This window comes from Mus musculus, chromosome 10, assembly GCF_000001635.26.
Source record: "Mus musculus strain C57BL/6J chromosome 10, GRCm38.p6 C57BL/6J".
Taxonomy (NCBI): domain Eukaryota; kingdom Metazoa; phylum Chordata; class Mammalia; order Rodentia; family Muridae; genus Mus; species Mus musculus.
In genome coordinates, this window is record NC_000076.6 from 25,086,644 (window position 1) to 25,114,161 (window position 27,518).

The following is a 27,518-nucleotide window of genomic DNA, read 5'->3' on the forward strand; positions in this document are numbered from 1 at the left end:
AATGCACCTTACCTGGGCAGCACAGTAGAGTTGGCCCTGGTGGCAGAAGTGCAGGTGAGCTGGCCCTGAGGATATGAACATGAGAGGCTGGCCTTGCCTCTCGCCCGCCGTGCAATGTGGGTGTGGGAGAGATCACACGCACGCGCAGGCGCAGGCGCACGCGCACGCGCGCACACACACTCACACACTTCCTATGACAGGCAAGAAAGCTGGTCCTACCCCACACCTGGGCAGCTTGGGAGAGCTGGCCCTGGAGGGGAACGGGGCACAGGTAAACTAGTCCTGAAGACTTGACAATGGGAGAACTGGTCCCGCCCCTTACTGGCTAAGGCAGTCAGGTGAGCTGGTGAGCTGACCCCGCCCCTTGCTGGAGCCATGTGGGAGAGTTGACCCCAATGGCATGCTTCTGTGAGAGCCTGTCCGGCTCCTTGACAGCTGAGCTGCCCTGCCACTTGACTGGGCAAAAATGGAGAGCTGGCCTTGGTGGTGTTGGTACAAAACAGCTAGCAGGCTGGCCAACTCAGCTACCACCCAGGCCCAGATCCAGGACTTTGAGTGGAGCCAGCCTGTCATCTACAGCATCTGTGAACTTCTGGAGTGTGTGAAGGGGCTTGTTCTGCAGAACCAAAGCTACAAGATCTTCTTGACACAGGGCAACAGCAGGATATCCCAGAGGAGTCCCAGTGAGGATCCTGTATTGAAAGTGTAGCAGAAGCCAGAGGCCTTGAACCAGACCAACTGCGATGAGCGTTTGCAAGTAGAGCTGTTTGGGCAAAAGGGTATACTGTATGACACACTGGGACACACTGTAGCTTCCACAGAGAAATATTGTTTTGTTTTCTTTAGGGGGAGGTTGCAAGCATGAAGTAGGATCGGCATACATGATGTGAATTTCACACACACAAAGATCAATTTTTTTAAAAGTTCAAAAAAATAGAAAACAGGAAAAAAAAAGGGAAATAAAAACCCACCAGTTTAAAAACTTAAAAAGTAAAAACATAAATGAATAAATAAATCAAAGAACATGTTCTCTCTATTGCTTATAAGCTAGCATGTAGCCCGTATTTAGTTCACACCTCAGAGTAACAGTATGGAATTATTTGCTTTGAGAGTGAACAGATAATAGATGCAAAATAAATTTGTAAAAAAGAGAATCTCAACTGTTGAATTCATTTATAAAACTGGAAGGTAAGGTCACGGTGATGGGTACAAAGCTGTCAGTTAGGCTTACAGACCTCCACAGCCAAGCCTCCCAGTGTGGTCTCAGGGACCTTCTGGGCTCCTCTGTTTAGCAGAAGCTTTTGGCTAATGAGACATTCAGAAATTCCCAGACAAGCCTCACACACCCCACCATCGGCAGCCGAGGAGTTTGGGGTGAAAATTCAGGCTCCTGTCTGTAATTCATGCTGTACAGCAGGCCTTTATGATGTAACTCCTCATCACAAGTGGGAGCAGCCTGCTTGTGGACTTTCTCCGGTGTCTGGGCAGGAGAAGAAGCCGAGATCCTGATGCAGCAAGCTGACCCTTATCCCTTCCCTTTGAATCTGTGCCTGAGAAGACAGGAGAAAACTAGAACCCTGCTTCTGACCCTTGCCTCAATGTCATCCTATTTTCCATCACTCAAGCTACAAGGGGCAGACTATGCACCACCCCCTCCTATAGGTAAGAACTTCTCAATTGTGCCAAAGGAGAGAGATGGCTGTGGTCCCCTTTCTTTGACCCCATTCTCAAAGGGCTGAGCCTACTGACATCCAGAGTGAAGGAGAGAGGCTATAAAGGGATCTACAGTGAGAAACACCTGGTAATGTATCTTATAACTTATTATGGAATGTCCCCTGGGCCTACATATTGGAAGCACAGTAATCAATAGATTAAAAAATGATTGAATCATAAGGGCTCTGATCTTGTGCCTCGATACATTCATGAAAAGACCACCAAGAAGCCAATTCCCATGCAATCATATTAGGGTCTCTTTATTCAAAAGAGCTCAAGCTTGGGCTCTCCATCAACCCTGACACAGCAGGAAGGTGGAGCCCTGAGCTTGCAAGCCTTAATAGAGGCAAGAAGGGGGTATCTAGCCTGGTACATGTCTGATTGAGTGGCCATTATGGTCTTTAACGTAATTGGCTGGTGCTGGAAATCAAGCCATAAACTTAATTTCTGTTTTCCTCCTGATTGGTGGTTATCAGGAAGTGAAGTGCCAGGGACAAGTCTTGTAACCTGGAGGTGTATATTTGTTGGGGGGGTGGGTATCCTGGAAACTGGTGCTAGTCACAGGTTTTGTTGGGGGGGGGGTAGCCTGGAAACTGGTGCTGAGTACTGGCCTATTAGTTAACTTGAGTTCAACCTTAGGTCAGGTTCTCTAAGAGTTTGAACTCAGATCTGGTCTCTCAATTTTATCTATATATTAATCCCAAATGGATCCACATAATGGCCATATTGCGAGGTGGAAAAAGTAGGAGACAGGACCAAGTCAGAGGAAGAAGTTCACTGGAGGTTGTATATCTTTCCCTGGACTTTCTTGTCTTTCCCTCCCTGCTTCCAGTGTGTCACAGAGTGAACAGCTTGTGCCTTATGCACCATGTTGTTCTGCATCCCTGTGAGCCCAGTGTCGACACAACCAGATGCTTGTGTCAAGGATTGTGTCACAACAACGCAAACTAATACTGAGCATGACTGTCACACTTTTACATCTAGTGAAGAAGAGGTAAAATGTGACTGAAGTGTGAGTAATCGAGTGTGAGTTTGTGTGTGAGAGTACGAGCACAGCATGTATGTGTGAGTTGTGTGTGAGAGTGTGAGTGTGTGTGAGTGCATGTGTGTGAGCATTTATGTATGTGTGTGAGTGTGAGTGCCTGTGAGGGTGTGTATGTATGAATGCATATGTGTGTGTGTGTTTGTGAGTGAGTGTGTGTGTGAGAGTATGAGCATGTATGTGTGAGAGTATGAGTATGTATGTGTGAGCTGTGGGAGTGTGTATGTATGCAAGTGTGTGAGTGTGTATGTGTGTGTGTGAGTACCTGTGAATGTGTGAGTTATGAGTGCATGTGTGTGAGTGTGTATGTATGCAAGTATGTGAGAGAGTATGTGTGTGTGTGTGTGTGTGTGTGTGTGTGTGTGTAGCAAGCAGGTTGTGGAGACAGGATTCTAATTTAGTTCTCTAACTTTGGAACTTCTGAGGCCAAGTGCAGAAGGGTGCGCATTCTCTCTTTAGCTGTGTGGCCTCCCTGTGCCTGTTTTCTTATCTACCAGAAGTAGAGGAGTGTGATAATGCCTGCTTTGAAGATTAATCAAGTTAATATATGACAGTGTAGAAGCTTGATGCAGGCATTGGAAGGAATCAACGCTTGCTAAATTCTGCACACACCCCACCGAAGTTGAGAATGCTCACCGTCAATGTACAGGTGTTGCTGAGATCTGCAGGACTGTTTTTCTTTCTCTGTTTGCAGAAATTGTGCTGCCTAATTAAAATTTCTGATGGCTGTGTATGAATGATTAGTTTCTAATCTGAAGGGATATTACTCCTGCAACTTTGCCCTCCAGACTTCAGTCCAAGTGTTTGCTCAGGAAGGATTATTTCATTCCTAATAGCTGCAAGTTGGATTTGCAGTCATTGCAATTACACTAGAAGCAATTGCCATTTAAAAAAAATGAGTCTCTGTTAAGCAGAGGATGCATTTTTCCTGAAATGAGGTCTACTTTGCAATTAGCCTATTTAGTCTATTATTTTTTAAGCAGAATTTTGCACTACCCTATTATGTTGATGACATACTAGAGTTGATGACCCTCTTGCTCCACAAAGCCCGGCTAGCATGCCCATGTTTTGCCTTTCCCTCCTGTATTTATCAGCCTTGTTTCCTGGTTAACACTGATCTCATTGCCACATCTCTATACTAGAAACCACACAAGACTCCTCCTTTCCCTGCTCCTTCTCCTGTCAAAAGGACACTTTTTAGAAAGGAGAGTCTATGTGGTTAGAAAAGGCTAATTCTCCACAAAGTCAGATTCTCTTTCAATATCAACTGGTCATGGACAAATAGCCATCTTCCCAAAGACTGTTCTGCTAAAGCATTCCACAGAAATATCTCCAATGAGTCCTAAGCAGTGTGTCTTTGCCGTCTGCAGCCAAGTTCCCAAACACCTGGGAACGTCTGCCCAACAAACAAAGACACACATAGATAAGCCCAGACAGAAAAGCAGAGTCAAAGCCCAGAACCCAGAGCTCATCAGAACATCATGTTTTAAAGTTCTGTTATGTGTATGGGTGTTTCGGTTGCATGTATATCTGTTTACCCCTTATGTGCCTGGTACCCGCTGGAGGTGTCAGATCATCGAGAAATGGAGTTACAGGTGGTTTTGAATGGCCATGTGGGTGCTGGAGATTATTTTTTTTATTAGGTATTTTCCTCATTTACATTTTCAATGCTATCCCAAAGGTCCCCCATACCCACCCCCCCAATCCCCTACCCACCCACTCCCCCTTTTTGGCCCTGGCGTTCCCCTGTACTGCGGCATATAAAGTTTGCAAGTCCAATGGGCCTCTCTTTGCAGTGATGGCCGACTAGGCCATCTTTTGATACATATGCAGCTAAAGACAAGAGCTCCCGGGTACTGGTTAGTTCATATTGTTGTTCCACCTATAGGGTTGCAGATCCCTTTGGTGCTGGAGATTATATTCAGATCCTCTCTTGCGCTTACCTTCTGAGCCATCTCTCTATCCCTAAACCCACCATTCTTAAAGGCAGCTTTCCCGGCCCCTCTCAGACATAAATCAGCAAGTTCCTCCTGTTTCTTTACTTTATTACGATTTAGTTTCTACCTCTTAAGTTTCTATCACTTAAAAGTATTGACTATTTCATGCCCCATTAAAGATTTAACGTTTGCCCCTGTAAAAAGCTTTGTACCTGTGAAAAGTTTGTGCCTGGCATCTGGGATGTAACCATATCCTATGGGGTGGATGGGATGTAACCATATCCTATGGGATGGGTGGGATGTAACCATATCCTATGGGATGGGTGGGATGTAACCATATCCTATGGCATGGATGGGATGTAACCATATCCTATGGGGTGGATGGGATATAACCATATCCTATGGGGTGGATGGGATGTAACCATATCCTATGGCATGGATGGGATGTAACAATATCCTATGGGGTGGATGGGATGTAACCATATCCTATGGCATGGATGGGATGTAACCATATCCTATGGGGTGGATGGAATATAACCATATCCTATGGGGTGAATGGGATGTAACCATATCCTATGGCATGGATGGGATGTAACCATATCCTATGGCATGGATGGGATGTAACCATATCCTATGGGGTGGATGGGATATAACCATATTCTATGGGGTGGATGGGATGTAACCATATCCTATGGCATGGATGGGATGTAACAATATCCTATGGGGTGGATGGGATGTAACCATATCCTATGGGGTGGATGGGATGTAACCATATCCTATGGGGTGGATGGGATGTAACCATATCCTATGGGGTGGATGGGATGTAACCATATCCTATGGGGTGGATGGGATGTAACCATATCCTATGGGGTGGATGGGATGTAACCATATCCTATGGGGTGGATGGGATGTAACCATATCCTATGGGGTGGATGGGATGTAACCATATCCTATGGGATGGGTGGGATGTAACCATATCCTATGGCATGGATGGGGTGTAACCATATCCTATGGGGTGGATGGGATGTAACCATGTCCTATGGCATGGATGGGATGTAACCATATCCTATGGGGCGGATGGGATGTAACCATATCCTATGGGATGGGTGGGATGTAACCATATCCTATGGCATGGATGGGGTGTAACCATATCCTATGGGGTGGATGGGATGTAACCATATCCTATGGCATGGATGGGATGTAACCATATCCTATGGGGTGGATGGGATGTAATTATATCCTATGGCATGGGTGGGATGTAACCATATCCTATGGGGTGGATGGGATGTAACCATATCCTATGGGATGGGTGGGATGTAACCATATCCTATGGCATGGATGGGGTGTAACCATATCCTATGGGGTGGATGGGATGTAACCATATCCTATGGCATGGATGGGATGTAACCATATCCTATGGGGTGGATGGGATGTAATTATATCCTATGGCATGGGTGGGATGTAACCATATCCTATGGGGTGGATGGGATGTAACCATATCCTATGGGATGGGTGGGATGTAACCATATCCTATGGCATGGATGGGATGTAACCATATCCTATGGCATGGATGAGGGTGTTCTTGGTGACTGAAGGCCACACAGGTCCATTGCCTGCTGAAATAGTCACATGCACAGGATAGTCATTGAGTCTCCCCACTTCTTTTGAAACTTTTTAATAAAGGGTAATTTTGGCTTCTCTGGGATTTTGTGTATCACTCTACATTTTCAAAGTTCAGTGGAAGACCTGGGTCTTTCCTCTTAATCACTCCTGTGGCATTGCAGAAATCTCTTATTCTCAGTTGACTTTTGTTCGTTTCTTTTCCACCTTTCACACAAAAGTCATAGACTAACCTGGAAAATCAACATTAAATTTATGAATCACTGTGACAATCTCATTGTCTTCCCACATAAATCTTAAGCCTGTTGGATGAAGAGATAACATGTCCGACTTCTGTGTCCTGGGTTCTTTTGGTTTCACATCACTCATAAATGTTTTTTGGCCAGATTAAAATGATTTTAAAATAAAATTATTTTAAGTATGTTTTTATATCATGTGGTGGTTTGAATATTCTTGGTCCATAGGAAATGGTACTGTTAGGAGGTGTGGTCTTGTTAGAGGAAGTGTGTCACTGTGGGGGTGGGCTTTGAAGAATCACTTTTCTTCTGGCTGCTGTCAGATCAAGATGCAGAACTCTCAGTTCCTCCTGCACCATGCCTACCTGGGATGCTGCTATGTTCCCGCCTTGATGATAATAGACAGAACCTTTAAACCTGTAAGCTCGCCTCAGTTAAATGTCCTTTATATGTGTTGCCTTGGTCATTGTGTCTGTTTGCAGCAACGGAAACCCTAACTAAGGAAGTTGAGGAATTAAACAAATCCATAGATCCTAGAGTAAATCCCTCTGATTGGTGTTAGCCATTGAACCAGGGACAGCACTAAAAGTAGAAGAGCATAAAACTCAGAAAAAGAGCCAGAAAAAATTAATTTCCAAGCACATGACTACTTACCACATTTTCTAAAAATCACTCATTTTCCTAACTAGAAAAAGGATAACATCAGTCTTTTGAAGTTAAAAAAAAATAGTAATGTGCTTAATTTTATGTAGAAAAAAATTATTGAACAATTTGATCTACCATGTTCAGTTCTTTAAGAGAAAATTACTATATTTTGGTCCCAAAATTAGGAGCAAATGATATGTCCTATAAACATTTCTTCTTTTCATGTAATATTATAAAATTTTTCAATATTGTTTAAACCGTGTTTGAAATAATATTCATAATAGTGCTATTTCCAAAAATATGATCAAAATTATTCAATACAATTTGCCAGAGTAGAGTTACATCTGGTTTGTCATGATTGAATAATACTTCAGTGAGTATACTAGTGTATAAATCACTCTTGCTTCCTTAGTTAGCATTAATTGTAAGCACATTACTCAGGAGAGGAAATTGAATATTTAACAGCCAACTTTTAAAAAATGTTTCTAAATGCAGAAATTATTTCTGTGTAATTACATACAAGGATCTTAGTTAAAGGTCGTGTGTGGAGAATTGATGTGCAAATTAGTTCGTTCACTATTTTCTTTTATTTTAAATAGATGTTTTCCATACAATATATTTTGAATACAATTTCCCCTCCCCCAAATCCTCCCAAGTCCTCTCCGCTTCCCTCCTCCTTTGGATCCACACCTTTTCTATCCCCTTAGGAAAAACAATAACAACACCACCCAGGCATCTAAGAAATAATAATAAAATAAGTCAACAAACAAACAAATAATTGGACTATGCAAAAACAAACAAGGGGCCAAAGAGAAAAGCATAGGAAACACATGTGGACTACATCTACAGACACACACCTTAGCTTGACAGCGATGGAAAGATGCCCTGACTCTGCCTTTGCTGGTGTCAGTAGGGTTGTAGCTTCAGTTATTCCCATGGTGATAGGCTGGATTAGCCATTACTTAAACTTTATCCATCTTGCTAATGCTATGATCGTGTATCTCCAAATGTTCATAGATCGGAAACTTAATTTTCAACTCAACAGTATTGAGAGGTGAGGCCTTCCAAGGATGATTAGGTCATAAGCCTATGGCCTCAAGAATTCATTCATATCATTATTACAGGGGCAGGTTCACTATCATGGTGTGGGTTCTCCATCGAGGCATGAATTTGGCCCCTTTCCCTTTCTTATATATGAGTGCACTCACCACATGGTATCTTCTGCCATGTGGTGACACACGAAAGTGTCCTTGGCGGATGAAGCCACTCGAAACTGAAATTTCCAGCCTCAGAATGGGAACCAAGGAAATGTGTATTGCTCATAACGTGCTCAGTCTGTTGTATTCTGTTATGGCAGCACACCACCAATTAAAACATTGTTTGCATCCATCAACATATACTTTACCTTGCTAGAACCAGGGTTCAGCTGTTAGGGTGCTTGTCAAACACACATGAAATCCCAGGACCCATATAACTAAATGTGGTGACACATGTCTCCACACATGTCCAATCCTTCGAGGACATCTTCAGCACATGGAGAGTTTGAGGCTGGCCTAGACTAATAAAACTGTACTTAAAATGACCCCAAAAAAGTCGAAATACATTGCATCTCATAAAAATGTGCAAGTATTCTGTCCATTAACACATTTAATTAAAAAAGAAAAAGCCTAACAGAGCTGGGCCGCTCCTTGCTAGATTGTTTGACTAGAAGGAACAGGTTTTCTTGAGAAATTGTGTGTGTGGGCTCTGTTGTTTCTAGCTCCTCGTCTCGGGTCAGCTTCCTGGTGCCAGGGGACCTCGTGCAACATTTCTCTCTCTTCCCAACTTTCCAAGTCCCATACATTTGACTTACACATAACTCCTAAGATGTTTAGTAGTATTTAGGAAGGTAACTAGAGAATAATATGTCTATTCTATGGAAACCAAAGGGTTTCCCCACTGTTGAACATCTGACTACTATCAATTAAACAGTTCAATAACTATCAAGGCCTGGAGACTTGGTTCGGCTTCATTTTTCTTTTCTTTCTTTTTTTGGGGGTTTGGGGCACAGACTTACTCTGTGACCCAGGTTGGCCTGGAACCTCTAATCATACTGCCTCAATTTCCTGAGTTCCTACTCTGCTGGCCTGCACCACCGTGCCTAGCCTACTGTATCTACAAGTCTTACTTCTTTCCAACTGTTCTGATGGGCATGGTCATCAACCTTACTGCCTCACCTTCTAAATCTCTCCCCTCCCCCTCCCCTTCCCCTCCCCCTTCCCCTCCTCCTTCTCCTCCCCCTCCCTCTCTCTCTATTCTCACTTCTTTTCACTGGTTTCTCTCATCTTGTCAGAAGACAAAGGATGGCAAATTATTTTTCCTGTACTTTCTTGAAAGCTTGGTGAAATCCATCTACTCTCTGCAGGTGCCTGTCTCAGCAGCCTGAATCCAGTGGCAGTTTCCCCTGCTGTTATTAAATGGCCCTGAGTCCTTTCTAATTCCACGATTAGGAACAGACAGTGATTATTTCAGCCTAATTTCACATTATATTCTAAAACATTTCTGGCTTAGGAGCCACTGTGTGTTCTCAATGTACCAAAGTCAAAGTCATCTTTAGAAACAAAGCAATGGAGGGAAATACGTGCTTTTATGTGTCTTTTCTTAAGTGATAAAATTAAGGAATGGATAAAGTGTGATCTTCAATAGGACATCTTGTCACTGACAATAATTGCCACAAGTACTTTGAAATTCCTTAGGGATTCATGTAATCACCGACCCTCTGGAATAAGCCAAGATATTAGTCACCAAGATGAAGAACATGAAGTCTTAATCCTCAGTCCACACAGGAACACTGATGTAACACCAGTGTGGTCACGACCACCTTTGTGTCAGGAGCAGAACCTGCTGCTGGAGGTAAAGCATACTCGACGAAAAGACAAAGTGGAGGACAGCTTCACTGAGATCAGGGACAGGAGAAGTCTCACTTCACTGATGCCGTCCCCTTCCCCAAGCTGCAAGGGTTTCTGCCCAAGTCTACAGCTTCTCACTCAAAAGCAGAGAGGAGAGGAGACCGCATATTCAATGCCCCTGGTCTTTCAGTGCACTGTAGGAGGAGCCAGTCCCAATCTTGTTTGACATGGAGCAGATAGAACAATTTTGACACCTGAGGGGCTGTTAAGAATGAAACAAAAAAATGGGAGGCTTGCCAAGCCCGGTACAGCTCTGTGATGTTGGAAGTACTCATGTAACTCCTTTGGTTTTCTCCGCAGGAAAAGGGGGGTGGGGTGGGGGGGTGCTCCTTCAACACCCTAGTTCATAGCACACAAGGCAAACACCAAAAATCGAATCAAATTACAGGTTCATGCAACCGCTAATCTTCTAGACAGATGTCTTTACAAGTGCGGAGAAGACACATTCATGCTGGCCTGCCAGCCTTCTAGAATCTCCACCAGCATGCTGGCGAGTCTCTCTGCCGATTCCAGGCCATAAAGAGCTGAAAGTGATGTAAAGCAAAGAAGCAAGGAGACATGGCACAAAGTCTCAAATCCAACCCCCGCCCCACACACACATACCAAGCTCTGTCATTTGCCTGGTAAATAACTTAAAATAATTATCTTAAGGAAACTCAGCGAGCCACAAAAGAATAGAGATATTAAAAAAAAAAAAGAAAGAAAATGAGGCAAAACTTAAGATGTAAGAAAGGGACAAAAATGATTACAAAGAACCAAACAGACATTTTGGAGCTTGGATAATATGACTAACTCAGAAATCTCAGAGCTTAAGGTTATGATAGAACCTTAAGTTAAGTAAAAAGGTTAAAAAAAAAACCTACCTGAAATTTTCATGAAAGGGATTCAATAGCAGGCTTTACCAAGAAGAAAGAATCAACAATTCTGGAGCTGGAGGGATGACCCACAAGTTAGAACACTTGCTGTTCTTCCAGAAGACAAGAGTCTGGTTCTGAGCTTCCACGGCTGCTATTCAGGACCATCTGTAACTCTAGCTCCACGGGCTTTTCTAGCCTCTGCAGGCACCTGCACAGACATGGCATTCACACACACACACATACACACACACACACAAAACACACACACAAACACACACACACACACATACACACACACACACACAAAAACACACACACAAACACACACACACACAAACACACACACACACACATACACACACACACACACAAACACACACACACACACACACACACAATTTAACAAAAGAATTAGTAATTCAAAGAGATGTTAACAGGAGTTGCTCTGAGGAGAAATAGTGTAGAAAGACCCGAGGAACTTTTAGAACATCACCAAGCAAAACAGGGAAAGTAAAGAGGGGGGAAAAACTATATAAAGAAACAACGACTCAAAGTTTCCTAAGTCTAGGGAGGAAAACTGGCATCCAGAGAATTCTAAGGAATTCTCAAAATAAACAATGAAGTGCCAAAAGACAAAGACAGAATTTTGGACACTGAAAAAAAAAGTTAAAAGGACGGGAATCATCTAAGGACTTTTAATAATGCTCACTGGAAGCTTGGCAGGCCATGAATAATCGAGAGGATACAGTCAAAGTACTTAAAGCAGGGGCTAGTGGGGAGAGAAAACATGCCATCAAAGAGAATTCTATATTGAGCAAAACTGCCCTTCAGATATAATGGAGAGATAATGACTTCTTCAGACAGACAGAAGCTGAAGGGCCTGTCTTATATGGCATCCTAGGTTGAAGTATCTGAGCAGAAATGAAAGAATACCAAACATTTCATATTCACATGAGAATATAAAAGTGTAAAATTCGCCAAAATATTGTGCATAGATGGAGATTATAACAATGTGGACTACCATATACCAATCACTCTTTATTCTTGCAGAAAGTAAAACAGCCTAAATACAAGTATAAATGCCTTTAATAGATGAACAGTGTAAGCCTATGAAAGGTGTGAATCAAGAACATAAAAGATGGCAGGGAAATAAACGTGTACCATGTTGTATGCAATTAAGTTGTCAGCTACAATTGATGCTGCTGTGGTTACTATGTGTTTTCTATATGCCTCATGGTAGCCACGAAGAAAATTGCCCATAAAAGATGGAGATAAGAGAGGGAGGAAATGAAAGCTTATCACCACAAAAAAGTCAACAAAGTGCAAAGGCAGAGAGACAGAGCAAAAGACAAAAGACAGGCGTAAAACAATTTAAATAGCACTCATAAGATCTTGCTTATCAATAATTAAAGGGAAATGGATTAAGTTTTCCAATCACAGACAAAATAGCTATATGGACTTTCAAGACAAGATCCAATTATGTGCCATCAACAGTTGGTTCATTCCAGAATTAAAATCACACATAGGTTATAAGTGAAGAAAGGTGCTAGGGGCAGAACATGTGTGTTCCTCTCCCCATCAATTCACGTGTTGAAATCCTACCCACTAATGTCATATAAGTAGGAGGTAAGATCATCAGGGTGCAATGTAGCTTAGATGTGTTCCTGAGAATCGTGTCTTCATCACTTGGATTCCAACCTTTATAAGAGTCCCAAGATTGCTTTCTTTCCTTCTGCCCTGTGACTGTTTCCAGAAACTGAAAATCTGTAACCAAGAAGTTCTCTATCAGAATCCCAACGTTAAATTTCTAGTTTTGTGGACTAAAGCATAAGTTGTGTTATTTATAAGTTACATAGTTTAAGGCAATTTACTATAATTGCCTGAGCCAACCAAAGTAGATTAAAAAAAAAAAAGATATTTCTGATATGTAGCAGCCAAAAGAGTGCAGAGGAAGTTATGTTAATATGAGAAAATGGTTTATTTTAAGCCAAAAACTTTTTCAATAAATAGAATCATTATGTAATGATACAGGGGTTAATTCAATAGGAGATAAAATAATTATATATACATCACACATTAGAGCACCTAAATACATCAAGACAGAAATTATAAAGGAAATGGTGGATTTGTGTGTCACCATAGATTATACAGACATTCCAGACATGAAGAGTATTCCACCATCAGCAACAGAATACGCCCTTTTCATGCATGCTCAAAGATAGGTTACCTCTCCATCACAAAACACGCCTTTCAAGCTTACCAAGAATAAAATCATGCCAGTTATAGTTTCCAACTACAATTAAATAAAACTTTAAATCAGTATGGGGAGAACTTAAGAAGTGGGTTGAAAAGAAACAAGATATTCTTTAAAATAGTGGTAAGCACTCATTGACAAATGGATATTAGCCCAGAATCTCAAAATATCCAAGATACAATTCACAGACCATATGAAGTTCAAAAAGAAGGAAGACCAAAGTGTGGATACTTCTGTCTTTCTTAGAAGTGGGCACAAAATACCCATGGAAGGAGTTACAGAGACAAAGTGTGGAACAGAGACTGAAGGAAAGGCCACCCACACCTGTGGATCCATCCCATATACAATCACCAAACCCAGACACTATTGTGTATGCCAATAAGTACTTGCTGACAGAAGCCTGATATAGCTGTCTCCTGAGAGGCTCTGTCAGTGCCTGACAAATAGAGGTGGATGCTCTCAGCCAACCATTGGACTGAGCACAGGGTCCCCAGTGGAGAAGCTAGAGAAAGGACCCAAGGAGCTGAAGAGGTTTGCAGCCCCATAGGATGAGCAACAATATAAACCGATCAGTACCCCCTGAGCTCCCAAGGACTAAAACACCAACAAAAGATTACACAAGGAGGGACTCGTGGCTCCTGCTGCATATGTAGCAAAGGATGGCCTTGTTGGTCATCAATGGGAGGAGAGGCCCTTCCTTGGTCCTGTGAAGGCTCTATGCACCAGTGTAGGGGAATGCCAGGGTCAGGAAATGGGAGTGAGTAGGTTGTTGAGCAAGGGAGAAGAGAGGGGATAGAGGGTTTTCGGAGGGGAAACCAGGAAAGGGGATAACATTTGAAATGTAAATAGAGAAAAATATATGTGTGTGTGTATCTTTTTTAAAATGTGTGTGTGTGTGTGTGTGTGTGTGTGTATTATATGTGTACGTGTGCATGTGTATATTTCTTATTCTTTAACTCTGCACAGCTGTGGGGCAGAAGAGGCTATGGGAGGCATTACTATATCACTCTCTACCTAATTCCCTTGAGAGAGATTCTCTCACTGAACTTGGCGCTTAGGCTGGTAGGCAGCAGGTCCCAGTGATCCCCCTGCCTCTGTCTCCCCAAGTACTGTGGTTACAGGTACACACAACCATGCCAGGCATTTTATGTAGGTGCTGTGATCTGAACTCGGGTCCTAATTGATTACATAGTGAGTATTTTACCCAAAGAGTCATCTCTCTAGCCCAAGGAAATACTTTCAGACAAAAATACAACATGCAAAATGTATTGGATATAATAATGAAGGTAGGAATCAGAAATAAGTCTATAATCATCAATACCTTCATTAAAAAGGAGCAGCTCCAAACAAAGAATTCTCACATGAGGAATACCGAATGGCAGAGAAGCACCTGAAAAAATGTTCAACATCCTTAATCATCAGGGAAATGCAAATCAAAACAACCCTGAGATTCCACTTCACTCCAGTCAGAATGGCTAAGATAAAAAATTCAGGTGACAGCAGATGCTGGCGGGGATGTGGAGAAAGAGGAACACTCCTCCATTGTTGGTGGGATTGCTAGCTTGTACAACCACTCTGGAAATCAGTCTGGCGGTTCCTCAGAAAATTGGACATAGTACTACCGGAGGATCCCGGAATACCTCTCCTGGGCATATATCCAGAAGATGTCCTGTTATTAGACGCGTTCTCACGCCCGGCCAGGAAGAACACCACAGACCAGAATCTTCTGCGGCAAAGCTTTATTGCTTACATCTTCAGGAGCCAGAGTGCAAGAAGCAAGAGAGAGAGAAAACGAAACCCCGTCCCTATTAAAGAGAATTCTCCTTCGCCTAGGACGTGTCACTCCCTGATTGGCTGCAGCCCATCGGCCGAGTTGACGTCACGGGGAAGGCAGAGCACATGGAGTGAAGAACCACCCTCGGCACATGCGCAGATTATTTGTTTACCACTTAGAACACAGCTGTCAGCGCCATCTTGTAACGGCGAATGTGGGCGCGGCTCCCAACATCTCCCCCTTTCCTTTTAATAAGAGCAAATAGGCCACCCATATTAATGAGAGTGGAGATAGAGGTCAAATCCCCAGTGTGTAGGTAAAGGAGCCATGTACAGGATTAGCTCTTAGGCTCACAGGCTTTTACCCAGAGCAACCCTGACCTGCTCCCGTGTCGTTTTGCCTGGGGGAAGGGAACTAGGACACTGAACCTTCATGAAAGATGACATGTCTCCCTAGAATAGGCTCATATATGCCGCAGAGCCTTTCCATTGCAGTGCTTAGCCGTGCAACTCTCTCGGGCTGCTGAAGCACACTCACTCTATCCCGTGCAATGAGACTAGCCTCGTGGGATATAAGAGCTGAGTGGCCAGCGACCTATTGCCTAAGCATAGATATATCAGGGGAAGCTCCATGTTCTAGTCCTGCAAGCGCCTGGGCAATAACCACCTTGTCTCTCCTAGTTTGGGCCTTAAGCTTACAGACCAATCAAAGAAGCAACACTAATCCACAGCAAAGTGTATCTCTAAATAATATTAATCCCACCCATTTTTTAAAGAAAGAAAATGCTGAGGAGATCCAATTGGGTAATCCTTTGGTCAGGGACAGGTCCAAGCGCGTGGAGTTGACCTGAAGTCTCAATTCCCGAAGGATCTGTTCAAATTCAGCCGTCCAATTCTGTAACATATACTGAAAAAGACTTTTTGACAATTTAGCTGCCCTAGTAAATTTAACATACTGAATGGAAATAACACACAATCCCGGAAACTTTTGTTCACATCCCTGCTGAGTTATTTGTCATAATACATCTAGTTGTATCTGGACAAGATCTATGAGTTGATTAACCAGCATGAGACCTCTCTGTATCTTGACATTAGCTGAGGCCTGTTTATCTATGACTGTAGTCACTGAGGCTGACAAAGTGTTAATGGTGTCAGTCGTCTGGACCTGTCCAGACAGAGCCAAGGTTGTCTGAATTAAGGCCAAACCCAGTTCCTAGTTAGTGGTAAAAAAGCAGGAGAATACTTGAGCATTATACATCACCGTCATTGGGAGTGGAAATGTCGACATTATTGTAGGACTATTGGACATTCCCTGTGGTAAGACCTTCCATTGATACCTCTTATCAGGTTCCATGTGATTAATAGAGGGGATGGTAAAGGCAAATCTGGGCCTATCTCTTGGACACAAAGGTATAGAAAAGAAACAATCTTTAATATCTATAATAATTAAATTCCAGCCACGTGGTAAGGCGGAAAGTACAGGGAGACCCCTCTGTACTGGGCCAAATAAGTTCATTTGCTCATTAATGGCTCTGAGGTCATGGAGCAGTCTCCACTTTCCTGACTTTTTCTTAATTACAAAAATTGGAGTATTCCAAGGTGAGGTAGAGGGTTCAATATGGCCTAATTTTAATTGTTCCTCTACCAGTTGAATCACAGCTTCTAGTTTTTCAGAGGATAGGTGCCATTGAGGAACCCACACTGGGTCCCCTGTTTTCCATGGTATGGGTCGTGCTGCCCCAATGGCCGCTATGGAAAACCCAGACCCTGTCTGTCTTGGTTTCCATTAGGTGAGATGGGCTCTATCCTTCCCTGTTCTTGATGTCCTAACCCTTTTCCTTCTTTATAACCCATCTTTGCCATGATATTTTTTGCTTTAGCTGAATACCCTCCTGATGGGGCGTTTTCATTGGACAAAATAAGGCCCAAATGCTGCATAATATCCCTTCCCCAGAGGTTAACCGGGAGTGGGAGCACATAAGGTATGAATTTCCCTTGCTGTCCTTCAGAGGATTCCCACGTCAAGGCAATGGAGCTTATAGTGGGACATGATTGATATCCTAGGCCCTGTAATGAATGAGATGACTCTGTGGTGGGCCATGCTTTGGGCCACCAATGTGTAGAAATTATACTTTTATCTGCTCCGGTATCAAGGATGCCTTCAAACTCTTTTCCGTTGATCTTAAGGCAGAGCTTAGGTCTATCATTTAAAGATACAACCAAATAGGCAGAATCATTTCCTGAGGAGCCCATTTTCTTTATCTCAGGTCCTGCAGATTTTTCCCTGGTATTATCAGGGAGGAGCAGCAGCTGAGCTATCCTATCTCCTTTACTAATAGAAAAAACGCCTTTAGGGCTTGAGCACAGGACCTGTATTTCAGGGGAATGTTGACAATCCATAACTCCAGGGTGGACTACTAAGCCCTGTAAGGTGAGTGAACCCCGGCCGAGAATAAGGCCCATGGTTCCCAGGGGCAAGGATGGTATAGGCTCCACTGGCACCGGCTGAATACTCATTTGAGGCATTAATAGGAAGTCGGAGGCGGCACGCAGGTCCACCCTTGTGGGTCTTCCTGGGTCGCCTCTCTGACTGCTTCCTGGGTCCTGACAAACCGGTTCCCATATCTTTGAGGGCCCTGGGACCGAGGGCCCGATGACCCGTTTTTTGGCACATCAGTTGATTGACTATCAGGTGGGGGAAGGACTCTGCCCTTTATATCCCTCACAGAGCGACACTGGTCAGCTCTATGATAACCCTTGCCACACTTAGAGCAAAGAGTGAGAGTCCCTCCCTGTTTATCTGGAGCTCTGCAATCTTTCTTAAAATGCCCAGGCTTTCCGCAGTTAAAACATGTCCTCTGATTATTTCTGCCCATGGAGCGGTTTTGGGATTGAAGGATGGCAGCCGCTAAACCTGCATTGCTGAGAGGTCCCCCAAGCTCTCGACAGACCCTGAGCCAGTCTTGTAAGCCTTTGTTCTTTCTTGGGGCTATGGCCGCTCGGCACTCCTTTGTGGCTTGCTCATAGATTAGCTGTTCTATCAGAGGCGCAGCTTGCTCTGACTCTCCAAAAATACGCTCTGCTGCCTCTGTCATTCTGGCCACAAAATCTGAGAAGGATTCCTGAGGTCCCTGGATTATCTTTGTTAACTGACCAGTGGTTTCACCTGCTCGAGAGAGCGCCTTCCAGGCCCTAATAGCCGTGGAAGAAATCTGGGCATAAGCTCCCCAATGGTAGTTTGTCTGATCAGCAGAATAAGCTCCCTGACCCGTTAACAAGTCAAAAGTCCAATCTCTCTGCTCTGGAGTCAAAGCAGCTGCGTTTGCTCGGGCCTGCGCTTGTGCAGCTTCGTGCCAAAGCGCTCTCCATTCCATATATTTGCCCATACTAGGGAGAGCGGCTTTTACAACCGTTTGCCAGTCAGCAGGAGTTAGTGCCATGCCGGCGAGCCTGTCTAACTGCACCAAGGTAAAATTAGCATTGGTTCCGTATTTACGGACCGACTCGGCAATTTCTTTAATTTGTAAGTATTCTACCGGAGCGTGGACACGCCCACCCTCTGCTCCTTCAAAGACCGGAAATGCCTGTTGTATTTTCCTTTGTTCCTCTCTGGGAATGAATGAGTCTGCGCACTGCCTCTCTGCGCACTGCCTCTCTGCGCATCTCTCTGCGCATTGCCTCTCTGCGCATTGCTGACGCACTACGCAGGGCGGGGGCTCCGCATAGGGCGGACCTTGAAGCCGACTGCCCTGAGGCCAATCAGCAAACTGGCCTTCGCCAGCCGCTTTTGGCTTCCTTAACTGATTAGCTAGCACTTTACCTGGCTGGTACCCTTTTTTCTCATAATGAGCTGCTTCTTCCTCCCAGTCTGTTTCCTCAGAGGAGAATTCTTCATCTGCTTTAGAACTACTAAGAGCTGGCTCCCCGAGCCCATCCAGCGATGAGCACAGGCTCCTTTTCCTAGAGACCTCCGCTAATTGATCTTTCTTCTTTTCCCTTTTTCCTCTTTTTCTTCTAATCTCTCTCCAGGTATTCTTACCTAACCTTAACTTTTCCTCGGGTTCAAGACCCTTGGAAAGGCCTGTATACTTATTTTGTGTACCATATTTTCTCTTTGCTCCTACTCTCTCTCCCCGCTTTACTTCTGATAGCTTGTCCTGAATTTCATCTAGAATCCGCCCTATCTTAACCACTTGATAACATGTGAAAAGGAACAAAAGGGCTCCTAACATTAGAAAAAATTCAAGGCCAAACATTTTCCACTTTACTTCTGATAGACTGTCTTGAATTTCCTTAGAAAGTTCAAGATCAGACTTACCTCGTAAAGCTGTACTCACTGGTACTCTCGTTCCCCAGCTGAAAAGTTCTGAATTCATACAGTTGAATCCTTCTTAACAGTCTGCTTTACGGGAACCTTTATTACCGCGACCCGCAGTTCTGGTTCTGGAATGAGGGATCTTCCTTGCGCCAGTCCCGAGTTTTTTCTCGTCCCGGGTTTCAGCACCAATTGTTATTAGACGCGTTCTCACGCCCGGCCAGGAAGAACACCACAGACCAGAATCTTCTGCGGCAAAGCTTTATTGCTTACATCTTCAGGAGCCAGAGTGCAAGAAGCAAGAGAGAGAGAAAACGAAACCCCGTCCCTATTAAAGAGAATTCTCCTTCGCCTAGGACGTGTCACTCCCTGATTGGCTGCAGCCCATCGGCCGAGTTGACGTCACGGGGAAGGCAGAGCACATGGAGTGAAGAACCACCCTCGGCACATGCGCAGATTATTTGTTTACCACTTAGAACACAGCTGTCAGCGCCATCTTGTAACGGCGAATGTGGGCGCGGCTCCCAACAATGTCCCAACCGATAAGAAGGACACATGCTCCACTATGTTCATAGCAGCCTTATTTATAATAGCCAGAAGCTGGAAAGAACCCAGATGCCCCTCAACAGAGGAATGGATACAGAAAATGTGGTACATTTACACAATGGAATACTACTCAGCTATTAAAAAATGAATTTATGAAATTCCTAGGCAAATGGATGGACCTGGAGGGCATCATCCTGAGTGAGGTAACCCAAACACAAAGGAACTCGCACAATATGTACTCACTGATAAGTGGATATTAGCCCAGAAACTTAGGATACCCAAGATATAAGATACAATTTGCTAAACACATGAAATTCAAGAAGAACGAAGACCAAAGTGTGGACACTTTGCCCCTTCTTAGAAATGGGAACTAAACATCCATTGAAGGAGTTACAGAGACAAAATTTGGAGCTGTGACGAAAGGATGGACCATCTAGTGATTGCCATATGCAGGGATCCATCCCATGATCAGCTTCCAAACGCTGACACCATTGCATACACTAGCAAGATTTTGCTGAAAGGACCCAGATAGAGCTGTCTCTTGTGAGACTATGCCGGGGCCTAGCAAACACAGAAATGGATGCTCACAGTCAGCTATTGGATGGGTCACAGGGCCCCCAATGGAGGAGCTAGAGAAATTACCCAAGGAGCTAAAGGGATCTGCAACCCTATAGGTGGAACAACACTATGAACTAACCAGTATCCCGGAGCTCTTGACTCTAGCTGCATATGTATCAAAAGATGGCCTAGTCGGCCATCACTGGAAAGAGAGGCCCATTGGACTTGCAAACTGTATATGCCCCAGTACAGGGGAACGCCAGGGCCAAAACGGGGGAGTGGGTGGGTAGAGGATTGGGGGGGTGGGTATGGCGGACTTTTGGGATAGCATTGAAAATGTAAACGAGGAAAATACCTAATAAAAATAAAATAAAATTTAAAAAAAAAGGAGCAGCTCCAAAAAACACCCCTAATGTTACACATCAAACTTCTGAAGAACAAACTAGCCCCAAAGTTAGCAGAAGGAAGGAACGAATTAAAGTGTAAGTAAACAAAGTAAGAATGGGGAAAGTTAAAGAAAATAACCAATGAAACAAAAGCTGTTTCTGAAGGCGATAAACAGAAGTGGCAAATGCTTAGACTAAGAGCAAGGGGAGGCATAAAGACACAGAATATGGTGCATTGCTGCAGACGTCACAGGCATAAGAGGAGAGTCCGAGTGACTATCCACCATCACGCTGAACACCCTAAAGGAAAGGACAAAACCCTGGAAACACACAACCCATCAAGACCAAACAAAGAGCAAACAGCGGACTTCCACAGACCAGTACCAATTAAGGACACTAAAGCCACAGTAAATGTGTACAGTTAAGATCCCAGGAGTCTTAACAAACATTGGATGAGCTACCATCAGTCCTTCTTAAACTCTTCAAACACATTACAGAAATCTTCTGAACTCAGTGTTTGGGTTCATCATCGCATCTCTACCAAAACATTACCAGAAAGACATTATATAAATCAATAAACTTAGTGAACATATATGTGAAAAAAAAAAAACCTCAAAAACAAAATGCTAGTAAATTACATTTGGGAATAATGAAAAAGATTTACACATTGTGATCAATTGTAATTCATGTTTGGGGTCAAAGGGTGACTAGATATATTCAAATCAATTATTTTAACACATTCCATTTCTGTACAAAGGATAAAATATATAATTACCCCAATAGTCATAGAAAAGTCACTTCCCAAGTTCAACACTCCCCCTTGATTTGAAGAAAACACAAAGTATTTGGGATATAGAAGGAGTGCCTTGGGACCCGAATGATGCTGATATGTCTACAGCCTAGAGAAAGAGTGGGAGTGGCCAAAGAAGGCTCCAGAGCATGTAAGAAGCACTGTGACTCCAAACCAGTGAGGACTTTGGACAGTGTACAAAGGAAATCCACGCGTTTTCTGTTAAGTCTGAGGTGTTTTGTTTTGTTTTGTTTTGTTTTCAAATGTTTAGATTCAGATGGCATTAGAGAGTTAAATACATGAAGCAGAGACTCTGTTAGGAGATAACGGCATGGGGACCCCCACAACTTCTATTCATTCTAGCTTGACTTCTCACAGGAAATGACCCTGAGACGAGAACTCTGAAGCCTGTGGGTTACTTGGAAAGTATGGACAACATTGGTAGAGAATGGGGGAAGTGATTTAGACAAAGGAGCCGTCTACATGATGGTGTATGGTTATGCCTGTTACCAAAGTAGATAATGACCAGGGAAAACAGAAAGAAGGTGCTGTGTGCAGAATGAACCCAACTGTTGTGCCCACCTCGTCTGGCAAGGAAAACACAACACGGTCGGATTCTTCTCAACAGCTTTATTGCAGGAACGCCTCGATGCTACGGGAACCCCGGGTATCCAGGGAGGACTCCTTATATACACCCCAGCACAGGGAAAAGCTTTGTGTCCTCCTGGGATTGGTCAGTCTGCCGGCACCTTAATTTGCATGCACCCGCTCGGGAGGGGTTGGCGCCAGATTCGGGCTAGCGCCTGCGCAGGGATATTGTTTACGGTGACAGGTGTACCGGAGACCAGCACCATCTTTTAGGCACCTGCTGCCTACACCCAGCGGCATGACTGACTTCCTAAGGTCAGAGCTGACCTCTTGCTAGCCTGCTGTACATTCAGACAGGGTAGGTGTCTTAGTCAGGGTTTCTATTCCTGCACAAACATCATGACCAAGAAGCAAGTTGGGGAGGAAAGGGTTTATTCAGCTTACACTTCCATACTGCTGTTTATCACCAAGGAAGTCAGGACTGGAACTCAAGCAGGTCAGGAAGCAGGAGCTGATGCAGAAGCCATGGAGGGATGTTCTTTACTGGCTTGCTTCCCCTGGCTTGCTCAGCCTGCTCTCTTATAGAACCAAGACTACCAGCCCAGAGATGGTCCCACCCACAAGGGGCCTTTCCCCCACTAATTGAGAAAATGCCTTACAGTTGGATCTCATGAAGGCATTTCCTCAACTGAAGCTCCTTTCTCTGTGATAACTCCAGCTGTGTCAAGTTGACACAAAACTAGCCAGTACAGTAGGCATATGTACCCTAAGGTTCAGAGCTGCAGATACCATAAGATGGGAGTCAGCCAGTGTTGGTTGAAAGGGGCAAAAAATGTAGAAGTGTTCCTGGCATTGTCTGCAGCATCTTTCATGGTCATGAAAACCAGATTATGTGTCCTTGAATCCAGCTCCTCTCATCCTATGTGACTTCAGACAAGTAGTTGGGCTCCTTCATCTATCCATAGGGATATCCCTGCCCATGTCATGTAGCTGTGACATGTTAACTCATTCCATACTAAGAATAGAACTTGGTCCTAACATTAGATTGTTTGCTGTTCCTATTACCATGGTAATAGTAACCATAGCTGTTACTATTACTTTGTAATGTGGGGATTAAGACTGCCTGGATCACTCATTTCAGCAGGTTCATAAGGAAAAGATAAAAACTCAGGGCAGAAAACACTCCACATTGAAACAGAAGAGTCAACAAAAAAGAATGAGGAGAAGAGATCTGTGAGGCAGGAGGAAGGCCATGTAACTAAGGTGACAGGAGCCATGGGGAAGTATGTCAAGAAACAAAACTGCCCTGTGACAAAAGATGCCGAGATATGAGCACTGGACCAGAAGCCCTTTCCCATCTGGAGCAGGAGGGTTCACCTTGCACATCTGTTAGCTATCAAGGGTTTTGTGTGGTGTCTCCTGACTTTGAACACCTGTATCCCTTCTTTCTTTTGCTAATGGTATCTGGTTCTTCTCTAAGAAGCATGTGGGACCAAGTAAACCTATGGCCCATCTCATCAGAATTCTCCCTGCACAGACTGAAGAAATGCCATCTCTAGACCATTTGTTGTAGCTGGCTGGATTATCATCTAGAGGTGCATACGGACAACCATTTCTCTGGCCAATAGAAAGACACGTTTAAGTAGTAGGAATGAGTTCATCACACTCTTCCACAATCACCAAAAAGCACTAAAGCACCAGGCAACAAAAGTCAACAATACAACACTCGAGACTTTTTTTTTTTTTTTTTTTGGTATAGTATCTCCTTTGAAGTGTGTGGCCCTATAACATTAAAAATCCATTGTTAATTAGAGTGTGATAGCATTTTGCTTCTGTTTTCCCATAAACTGCTTCTACCAACAAACAGAGACACGGAGGGTGAAGCGGTTCTTTCAAGGCCACACAAAAAGCTAAGCACTTCCTGCCACTCAAATCGTCACAGTAAAGGTAAAAACTAGACACAGCCCCAGCGTCTCTCTATATTTCTACCTGATATCCTGTGCTCACCACCATCATACTTACTATAAAGTTCTTAAAATATATGAAAGAGTGGAGGCTTGTGATGCAGCACTTGGCAGAGTGCTGGCTGCACATTTTCCCCAGTCGCACATAAACCAGATATATACATAATCCTTGCCTGCAATCTGAGCACCTGGGAGATGGAGGCAGGAGGAGGGGAAGTTCTACATTTTCAGCTATGTATTAAGTTCAAGGCCAGCCTGGGCTACATGAGTCCCTGTCACAAAAAAAGAAAAGAAACAAGAAATAGAAAGAGCAGAGGAAAGTAAAAGGACCAAAGAAGAACGGATGAAAACATACCTAAGTAAAGACTGTGCCAGAACCTGAGCTCAGATCCCTAGCAGACTTTTAACCCCAGCTCTCAGCCCTCACCTGCAATCCCAGCACGCGCAGAGATCGCAGAGATCAGGAGGGTCCTTGAAACCTGCTGGGCAGACTGTTTAGAGGAATTTGTGAGCCCCAGGGTCAGTGAGAGTGCGTGCCCAAAAAAGTAACATGAAGGACAAACCAGGAACACAGCCAATGTTACCCTCTGGGTTCTACACATACAGGCATGTACACATGTGCAGGTGCACTTTACACACACGAGTACACGATTGAACACACATACACACAGCCTCCAATTTGGTGCACATATGCATGTACAATATCAGAAAGCTAGGCACTTCCTGCCACTTAAATAATTTACCAACCGGTGTATTATCAACAATCTTTTGTCCTAAAAACTAGTCAGTCTTAAAAAAAAAACAAAAAACAAAAAAACAAAAAAAGAATGCTAAGAATGGTCAATTGTCGGTCCGTCCCTCATCACCCACCAGATCCCCATTGTTACATGAGTACAATTGGCATTCTCATTAGGGACTCACAGGGACATCACCTGCTCAGCTGTATTTCTGCACGCCCAGCTCTGAGCGCGTGGTCCTCTTGGCTCTGAGGTCAGAGTGCTTGCAAGGCTGCACCAGACTCCCCGCTGGTTTTATTTACAACCTCATCAGTTCCCACACAGCTCCAGATGGGTCCTCGGGCCTTTGTCTATCACAGTTTCCTTTCTGGAATTTGTGAGGAATGACCTAGATTTTTTTTTTAAGTGCCTACAATCTCCTTTGAAATAGCAATGACTTCAAAGGGAGACTCTATCTAGGAGAATACAAACAGTATTTCAGCTGGGAGCCATTCCGAGATTTTTATAACTTGCCATTTAATAGGATTTTTTTTTCCTTCTGCATTGGCAAAGGGAAGGCATTTTGCCATAGCAGAGTACTTCATTGGATCAGAGTCCAGCATCACATAGCCAAGAAGGCAAAAATAATCTTATCATCCATCTTGCTGAGTAGATGAGCCACGAGCTTTACAAATACAACTCATGAGAACTAAGCAGCCTGTGATTGAAGATAAGACCTCTGAATGGAATTGCAAACACCGCTGGGGTTTCTGAGCCCCTGGTCAAATACCTACTGCCATCACTCCCCCCACCCCCATGTACTAATCTTAGAGCAAAGACCCCGTTTCTAAATTTCTTCTGCAAGTATGACCTTTTTAAAAAAAAAAAAAAAAGCAATCTCTGGAAATTTCTTATCAGGGTCAAGTTGTTTCGGGGACATTTTCTAACCAACAGTACAATATACCCTTAAAACATCACATTTATAGACTATCACTTTTTAATCTTATCTACACAACGGTGCTGGGAATGAGCTCTTGAATTCATTACACTCCTCAAATTAAATTCGAATTGATGAATTTCTCATGCATGCTGAACGAAACAATTAGTTCCATAATGGTTATTTATTAAGTCTTTGCATTGCGCCCGCTGGAAACCACAGCCGGCAAGGCTGAGCGGATACAAAGGATTTTTTTAAATGAAAGCTTAGGATGGAAAGACACTGAGCAGGAAAAAAAGCTCAATGGAAATTTAAGCTTGTTGTTTGTGTACAAAACTATATTAGGATAAAAATTTGATCTTCAGTAATGGGTACCTTCACATTGTATTTAGTATTTTGCATAAATTTTAATACTCCCAGCAGGTCCACCACAGCACAGAACAATCCCCAGTATTTGACTCTGTGCCTGGGTCTGCTACAACAGACTCTTTCCAGCCTTCTCCTCTGCTTGGCATCAGCTCATCGGCTCCCTGCTGGCTTGGTTTGGGCTCAGCCTGGAGGACACACTTTCCTTCTGCAGTTCAATATCTGTAGGTAGCTGACCTAGACCTATGACAATTTGACGTCCATCCTTCTCTTAGGTCTGTAGCCTCTACCGTGTTCTCTCTGTGAACGCTATCCTACAAGATGGACCTATCATTATAGAGCAGGTAAACTGGAAAAGATAGAAGCAAGCACTTGAATTACAGAAACAGCACCAGAAATTGCTAGTGTGTGTTCCTCTTCTGTTCTATTGTCTACCCCACCTATTCTGTAGAGTCTGGAGAGCACCTTGGACAGCAGTGCTTTCAATTTTGAATGAGTAGGCTGATTAATTATATAGTAAGCCAAAGTAAATAAATAAATAAATAAACATCAAATCGCAGAGAGAAATGGCAGACAGATAGCAAACTGTCACCAAACAAGGTGCTCAAAATATCCCGTCCAGACTGCTGGACTAACCCTATTGAGAGAGCAAATGAAAGAGTGTCTAGTAGAGCCAAGGAACACATAAAAACCCAGAAGATACCCTGGGGAAGGCAGAACTGTAGTTCCCAGTCCAGAGTCCCAGATGCAGCGGTGCCCACTTGGGTAAGGCTTCCAAGGAAAAATATGACACTAGAAAGGTGATGTCATCAACCAGGCACTTTCAGTTATCCAGCAGAAACTGACTGCAGGCGCTGGAGTGCCGCTCTGAGGACAGAGCCCTGGGCAGAGGGTCCTCTCCATCCTTGTCACGGATTAGCGGAGCCTCCTGCTTCTCTTACCCACTGTAGGCATTTTTATATTATGGGATAAATGGTACTAACCTCGGTTGGGAATATTCTCTTTCAGTTATTCTTAAGGACACCATGCTTTTACTCAGGGGAAATTTTAGTGTTCTTTCTTCATGTTCCAGAGGTAGGGGGCAGCCCATCCAGACACTAGAAATAAACTTGATGGAGTCTGGGACAAGAGAGCCTTCCACCATCTCAAAGTCATGATGTCAACAAGCTTCAATAGCACAGGACAGTTTACCAATATAATGTATACTATATCTTCAAACCACATCCTTTCCCAGCAAAATTAATGATGTTGAAATGGAATCACAGAATTGAGTGGGGTTTAATATCTGAGGGATCATGTTGCCCCTCTGCAACTGAGTGGTACAACC

The 27,518-nt window shown here is 43.7% G+C and overlaps 1 long non-coding RNA gene across 1 annotated transcript in view; it reads left to right on the top strand.

The window, feature by feature from the left end:
- Nucleotides 1–1,012: 1,012 nt before the first annotated feature.
- The window catches only part of Gm51762, a 41,745-nt gene continuing 15,239 nt past the window's right edge, over nt 1,013–27,518 (top strand). The window contains exon 1 of the long non-coding RNA XR_003948858.1: nt 1,013–1,662. This is a non-coding gene — a long non-coding RNA (predicted gene, 51762). The remainder of the gene's footprint in view (nt 1,663–27,518) is intronic.